Genomic DNA, 8,456 nt, shown 5'->3' on the forward strand with positions numbered 1-8,456 from the left:
GGGTTCCACAGTCACTTACTGTGTACAAGAGGTCCTAGTGTGATTCTTAACATATTCCTTGAAGTGTTCCAGGGATTCTTCAGAAGCCACCTTGAAGAGTTTCCTGGAGTCATTCAGGAGTTTTGAGATATCCTTGAAGATGATCCTTTAGTCCAGTGGTCCCCAACCACCGATCCGCGGACTGGAACCGGTCATTTGGCACCAGGCCGCACAGAAAGATTGAATAAAAAACTTCATTTATTTTGAAAGGTTTTATTTTGAAAAATCACCGGATACATCGTCTGTGGCTCTTGACACATGTCCAGACGTGTCACGTGATACTTTACTTAAAAAAAAAAAAAAGCCCACAAGCAACAATGAGTGGGAAACAAACGTCTTTAAAGAGGTTTTTTGGAAAAGGGAAAAGACCCAATGAGGAGACATTTAAAGACAACATCAGGAGTCCTGTACCTGTAGCGATAAACACCTCACCTCACCTCACTTCATAACGCCGGCACCTGGCATTAAAAGACAAGCCCTTGGAGTTGTTTTAAAGAAAAAAACATGAACAAGAAGGACATAAACATTTACTGATGGTCACCACATCAACACATGCGAGTGCACGGAGAGCGTCATACTTAGTGACTAACCGTGTCGCTAAGAGAAGAAAGCTTTTACTATTGGAGAAGAATTTGTACCCTTATATTGGACCGGCTCGTTGCAGAGACACAAGCTCAGGGCTCCAACTAATTCAGCGTAATGGTGAGTTTTTTATACACCTTATATTTGTTTTTATGTGGGCCGTATAATTTTATTTCGTCATATTTATTCCCCCCCGGTGTCTTACATGAAACCAGTCTGTGGCATAAAAAAGGTTGGGGACCGCTGCTTTAGTCCTTTGGGGGTTCCAGGGTCCTCATGAAGTGACCATATATCTTTGAGCAGGATGGAAACGTCCTTCATGAGTTCTTCCAAGAATGCTTTAAGAGAATCCTGGAGTCACACGGGCGCTTTGAGAAGGTCCCAGAGGTTCAGTGGACATTTAGGTTGTCACTGAAGAAGTTCCAGGGGTGCTTGTGAGGGGTTTTCGTGATAATTGAAGAGGTTCCAGGGTCAGTTAACTGGTAACATATGCACAGCATCAGTACTACTGCTATGGTTACCTGCAGTTTATTACATTGGGCACTGATTTAGATCAGTTGACCAGAAACACAAGATAACAGACACCTGACAGCCAATCAAAGAGCAGGATCTCCCCTGGCTCTTAGCTGAAATAAAAGCAGCATCAGTCCAATAGGAGCTCTGAGGACCAACAGTCTGTCACTGCAGATACACTGTGGAATATACTGAACCACTGAGGTTAATATATTCTGCTGGAGAGTCTCCATACAACAGAGCTGACACCTTTACTGTACAACCAGCTGCTGCACTACAGCATCTATACACTCAAGAGTGTGAGTGTGTGTGTGTGTGTGTGTGTGTGTGTGTGTGTGTGTGCGTGTCGTCCAAACATATTGAATGGTGAATGTAGAGGCAGCCACAGAGCCCAGAGGGCTGGCAGACATCATGGACCAGAGTGTGCGTGTGTGGAAGGTTTTGAGCATCAGCCATGAGCGCCATCTGCCTCTCTGTCACTCAGAGCCAAAATGTTCGGTCAAACTGCTCGTCGGTGAGTTTGGACGTGGTTGTGAAGCTCGGCTCGCTGCGTTCAGAGGTAGTTTTTTTTTTCATCAACAAACTGCACTTCATTTCTGAGTGTTCATGGAGATTCAGATCCTGTCGAACAGCGTTCACGCTGACAAAACATTTCTGTCGCTGTTTAAACAAAGCTATATAGATCACAACCACATTTTTTGACCACATAAATGTATCATTTAATTGTTTCTATTATAAATTGTGCATTTTGTTTAGCAACTTTTCATTTTTGTGTTTAAGTGTTTAAGCACAAATACATTTTGATCTATTGAGCAGTAGTTTATAGCAAAGACAGAAAGGTAAACGGTAAAAGTTATAAAGATTGATAGAAGGTTCCAATTTTGTGTTTTGTTTTCAGTTTTTGGTGATTTGATTAAAGCTTGTGGCTCAAAAGACATTAAACACATTATTTAATAGAAATGTCGGTCAGACTTATTGTGCTTGAATTTGAATTCATAGAGGGTGGACAAAGTAACAAAAACACAAACTACAGCCTCAAAAGTCTCTGACAGAACCAAAATAAATGGACATTTTGCAGCCTTGAAGTTCCCAATACTGTGTTTGCATATTTTAGTCACTTAACTACAAATCACTGTAGACTTATTTATTAAGTACATCTTTAACATTTTAAATGCAGATAGCAGGGCTGCAGTAGCTCAGTCCACAGGGACTTGGCTTGGGAACCTTAGGGTCGCCAGTCGGACCAAGTACGGCGTGTGGACTGGTATCTGGAGAGGTGCCAGTTCACCTTCTGGGAACCGCTGAGGTGCCCTTGAGCAAGGCAGCGAGCCCCTAACTGCTCGGGGCGCTGTGCTGCGGCGGCCCATCATTCTGACATCTCTACACATTGATGCATGTGCCTGTGTGAGTGTTCATCAAAAAAATTACAAAATGAAAAAATACATTTCCCCAAGGGGACAAATTCAGATAATAGAATTGTAGATTTTTGGTTGTAATTTTCTAATCGTTCCATCGACGACCACTGCTTTCCATTCATTTCTTTAGGGTGTAACTTGTTTGAAATGTTTGTGTCAAAGTGAACATTGACTGAACGAACTTACTGTCCTACCTTGAAGCATGTTTTCAAGAATAATCTTAACAGATATTCATAATGTGTGAAGACAAATAGAATCTAGAATAGTTTAAACATTATATTCACATTTCTGAAAAAGCTGCTGGGCATGCAAAAGGATCATGTATGTGTGATACGAGGTACAGTAAGTACTCTGAAAGATGCACAACCACTGGTATAATCCTGGTATAAAGCAGCAATATTATAGAAAAACAAGTTAAATTCCTGCATTGAAAATCTAACTTAGTACTTTAGTAGTAAAGTATTAGCACTAAAATATACTTACCTAAAGTAAAAGTATTCATTATGCAAAATGGCCCATTTCAGAATATATATTATATTATAATTATTGATTCATTAATATGTGCATTACTCCAATGTTGCAGCTGGTGGAGCTCATTTTAACTACTGAATTTCAAATAGCTTAATCTATATTAGTATATCATAAAGCATTAGTCTGCAAATAACAAAGCTGTTGAACAAATGTAGTGCAGTCAAAATATAGAATACAATATTTGCCACAATAATGAACAAAAAATATAAAGTAACATAAAATGAAAACATCTAGGTAAAGTACAAGTAGCTCTAACTTTAAATAAGTTAATGTTACTTTTCATCATCATTTATGCAGGTCTTTATGTGGGGTAAGAGATTCAGATGGGACCACTGATGATAATTTGGTAAAATAAAATATGGTTGCAGGTTTCTATGTAATCCATTTGGTACTCCCTCAGTACCACTGAAAAGTCAGATTATCATGACTTAAACTTTAATTGCTGGACTTGTTATTTAATAATTTTAGTATCTATGAATGAGGTCATGGGCAAGAAAAGGTTAAGAAATCCTGTTATTTTGTCCATCTCTCTGTATATCCCCACCGGAGGAGCAAATGTCACAGGCCACCTGACAAAGATGTTTAATAACAAACACCTACATGTTCCAGATTAATGAGGAGATTCACGTGTGTCCTCTTCAGTTTTATTTCCCTCAGACGACTCCACATGGTGCCCTTGAAGGCTATTTATACCCTGCGACCTTTAGCTGTGTCTTAATGGATTATCAGAAGGCACTCATCAATTCTGCTGGGTGAGGGCTGACGGTCACGTTGGCACCGAACATGAAAGTTTTGGACTGATTTGTTCGGCGCTTTTTCCTGATAAAAAAAATAAATACAGAGGCGGTGCCGTTCCCTCCAAAAGGCCCTAAAGACATCAGAATGGCAGCCAAATGACACGGAGGCAGCCGCCTAATGCCAAAAGTGCCGCGGTTCTTCCCCTAAAACAAGACATTGTGCAGTTCGTGTTGGCATTCGAGCGGACAGGCGGGGCTGGTAGCCAGAGAGACCCCGGCTGTGCTGATGTCCATCTTGGCACATCACAGCCGATCAGGAAGAGTAGCGGTGAGTGGCAGCCAAGCCTGTCATCCTCATGTCCTCTGACAGCCAGGATCCCCACCAACCACCCCCAAATCCTGCTCTCAAAATCACTCAAACCACCCTCATCCACCTCGTCCACCTCCCTGCTGGACCGTCAGGGTTTCTCTGGTAACAGCGCCAAACGGCACCACACTCTAACACAAACACCAGGCCTGTAGAGTTAGGAGGGATGAGGCTGAAAATAGCAGCCAAATGCAATTTATGATTTCAGTTACATGAGTCAGTTATCAGTTGAAAGTTTTATAGACTATATGACTTCATATAAATATTGAGTATCTTCTTGTTGCCACAATAAATTGAGAAAGTTTGATGCTTACATCAACAGAAAGACCCAAGACACCATGTTTACATCAAATGTTTTAGATTTCTTAGGCATCATTACAAACATAGTGTCTCTCCCCAAAACTCAGCCTGACATTATTTTTCATCAGAAACTCCTGAATTTGATATTAAGGTCAGTGTCACTGCAGAACCATGCCAGATAGGAAAAAACTAATGGTTTAACATAAAGTTAGACGCCAATAAATTGACCCTCTTAGTGATTTGGCAGCCATGATGCACATCACACTGAATACGTCTGATTTTTCTAGTTATTTTGTTGACATTAAAACAAAAAAGTATTCATATCGCAATTATTAATTCAAATGTGTTTTACCACTGTGGAGTAAAATGGACTGCCTGGACAATTTTATTTTTTACATGTGCAGAAAGAAAAGTTTTAAATTGGAGAAAATTGGTCAATAAGTTCTCTTAAGTATGTCACACTGTTCATATGAGTGATCTTGACATGAGGTCAAATGCGACATCTGCTATTACCCACTAATTACAATACAACATGAAATGACAGAAAACACTGGCTAAAGTTATATAAATAAATACCTTTGTAGGCCCTGTGGCCAAAGCGTCTTTTTTGTTTTGCTGTATAAATGAGAGCAGGGCAGCTGCATGATGCGATTTGATGATCTGTCTCTGCTTGGATATTTCCTTTACCATTCCCCTGCAATTCACCAGACATTCATTGCACAATCTCAAATGCCTCAAGATTTACTTTGCAGTGTGACACAGATTTAAGACCAAGATTTCATAAGATTAATTTTGCAAAGTGTGGCATGCAATAAACCTGAAATATTGCAGTTATCGCACAGTATCTAGTCGTTGACAGCAACCATCAATAAGTAATATCGAATGTATGAAAAGACATAATCAGTGAGACATTACCAACATCAAATATCAAACATTGAACTTGACTTTGAATGGTTAAATAAAAGTTGTTGTGTGTTTGAACAATATCAATATACTGTATTTGAAGTTAAGCATCTACTGCATATTGCACACCCTGTGAAAGATGCAGGACTGGTATGCTTTGTAATGACATACATAGAGCATGAGACATCAATTAAAAACACCCTTCAATCAATATTTACTGATTTTATTTTTTAGGTTCTTACCCTCTCAGGCCGAAGCAGCATCTCTGGCTGCAGCTCTGCTCATCCTGGCAGTTCTGCAGGGTTTCTCCAGCCAGCACAGATGAGCTTCAGCCAGCAGCAACACGACAAACCTTTCTCCATAGTTTCTCTCTGCAACGTGGAGAGTTCAACTGCATCAAGAAAAAGAAAATGACTTCTTTAAATTGTCCAAAAACACAATATTGTTTGAGAGTGTTACCAGTAAAATATAACTGAATAACAATGACTTCTCTTTGGTGGGATTTTACTCATTTCAGTCTTTACCGGTTAGCTTACTGGTACAATTCAGCAGAAACACAACCTGAGGCTGTTTGTCATCAGTGTTGAAAACAACATGAACCGAACAGCAATAACAGCTCACACAAGCAGAATTATATGGTCTACCCTCACAGTAATTAAATAAAGAGAGCGGGGGGGGGGGGGGGGGGGTCTCCCTATATACATAGCTACATCTAAAACAGGCAGTTTGGCAAAATAAATATATAAACTATTTATACTATTTTGTCCACAAATCAACAAAGAATTACGGGACCAAACATCTTTGTTTCGTCTCGAGTCAAAGATCGTGCTCAATCCCTGCTCCTCAAACACGTGGAAACCGGGAACATAGCCTAAGTAGCTGTGAGATCCTTCTCAGACCCTTCAGCTAAAGGACCAGAAAGAGGGTAACAAAGTAACAATACTTTATGCCACAAGTGCAGAGAATATAGTAAAAATCAAATAACACATGAGATGGATAAAAACTTCTATCACACTATTTGACAGGAATCCACTTCTTCAAGTAGCCTACAAACTTACTCGCAGCTCACAGTAAAATGAAACAGAAACGTAAGCTAAAGAAAGCAGGCTAACATTCAATGTGTCATCTCTTCCGACTCTAGACAGATGACGTTTGCTGAGTTATATCATTACCACTAGCAAACTGTGCAGCTGGCTTGCTTATGTAGCTAACATCAGTCACTCAGTTAACCATAAGATAGCCACATAGGCTACGTTATATAGCGACCTGGCTTGGTTTGTTATATGCTATAAGCGATCTACTGGGGCTCTGTGGACAGCTAAAGTGTGCTAAGTTATATCATTAACACACAGCAAGGAAATGATGCCGCTAGCCTGCTTAAGTGGCTGATTAGCCACATAAGTAAGCTAACTAGCTCAGGGGTCACCAACCTGTTTGAAACCCAGAAGTACTTCAAGGGTGCTGAATAATACGAAGGGCGACTTGTTTGATACAAACTTCCTGAATAACATAGTTGCACGGTTCACCTTTAATGGTAATATCATCATTATTAATAATAATAATAATAATAATAATAAATATTCATGTTAAGAGACTGATCACATGTTAATGTTAATTATTCCTCACAATGATTATTAACAATGATTTATCATGGTAGGAAACATATATTTAAACTTGCACCATTATTTATTTATGTTCTCCATCTATGTCAACATTTGAAAGTCAGAGTGATCACATCTCTGATATTTTTGTATGAATGAGAACATTTGTAGCATTTTGTTCAAAATCACAAAATATCACTTCTGTAAAAACATTTAGGAAATCATTAACTGTAAAATCTTCAAATCATATCCCGTTTGTACAATCCACTAACTTTGTAACATCAGAGAGAGGAGATCACATCAGAACCTTTCTTCCCGTCTTAGAACAGTGTTTTCAATAACATCATTGCACCTTTCAAGAACTTTCCGTCCGAAAAGGCTTTCTTGTACTTTATTAAATAATGTGCAGCTCTAAATGAAGCTTCCGTTGCTTTGTGTGACTTGTTCACCGGCCTGGTGAAAAGAGATGCTGCTGCCCAAAGCTTTAACTCCCGGCAGGTTCTGCCCGCAGTGCTGCAGCTGGTAGTTAGCATGTAGTTAGCATGGTAGCTTCTGTGACACGTACCGAAGTGTCTCCACAATGTGCCGCTTTGCCGTCGCCCCGCAAATGAGACATACACACTTTTCTTTCACTGTTGTAAAAAACGATTCTTCCTCCCAATCATTGTGAAAATAGTTCGTTTTCTTTCGCTTTTCTGCCATGTTTAGCGTAAACAACGCACCTGGCGCCCCATCGTAGCTGCTCCCGCTAGCTTGTCTCAGCGAAAAGGGAAATGAAGATTTAGTTTACAGGGTCAGAGTTCATATACACAAAACATTTTAGTTTTTTTAATTCTTTATTCAATATTGTCATTTTAAAAGAAAGAATAATTCAAGTGTTATTGATTTAAAAATAAAAACACCAAAAGAATTAAATACAAATTTTAGACGGAGCTCCATGGTGACTAGTGCTATTTTTAGAACGTGCCCGCGTGCACCGCGTTGGCTACCCCTGAACTAGCTTATGTGCCTATCATTTGTCCTAGCTAGCTAGTGAATTTAACCCTATTGACAGCTGCCGTTCTTCATTAAAACCTTATAAGGATGCATCATATGATGCTTACCTGTCAAAGATGTCAATTTTGCAATATTGATATTAATATTGGTTGATGGCCCCTCTGCTTTGCTGTTGTGCTTTGGGTCTTCAGGGCTGCAGACCTGTTTGGAGAAAAATCAGCAGCATTGGACACACCTGGGCCCGGTCAAAATAAGTCACTTGCTTATTTCACTGAAAAAAACCGTATTAATATTAATACTGTTGGGTTTTGAAGCCCAAAGGGCGCTGTGATAGTCTTTCAATTGAATCCAGTAAACTTCTAGTTGATCAAGATACTTATTTATTTAAAGTGATGATGACAGCATTTCAAAAAATACCCTCAGCCGAGGACACTTTCACACACCAAGTCCACAGTCCGAATCAATAAAGAGC

General features: G+C 39.5%; 1 protein-coding gene across 1 annotated transcript in view; it reads right to left on the reverse strand.

Annotated features, from left to right (window-relative positions):
* The window catches only part of nfia (nuclear factor I/A), a 76,294-nt gene extending 68,127 nt beyond the window's left edge, over positions 1–8,167 (reverse strand). The window contains exons 1-2 of the mRNA XM_029429555.1: positions 8,092–8,167; positions 5,630–5,758 (exon numbers count right to left, since the gene is read on the reverse strand). The gene's annotated coding sequence lies outside the window, so the exon portion shown is untranslated. The remainder of the gene's footprint in view (positions 1–5,629; positions 5,759–8,091) is intronic.
* Positions 8,168–8,456: the final 289 nt, after the last annotated feature.

This window comes from Cottoperca gobio, chromosome 4 (genome assembly GCF_900634415.1).
Source record: "Cottoperca gobio chromosome 4, fCotGob3.1, whole genome shotgun sequence".
Taxonomy (NCBI): Eukaryota; Metazoa; Chordata; class Actinopteri; order Perciformes; family Bovichtidae; genus Cottoperca; species Cottoperca gobio.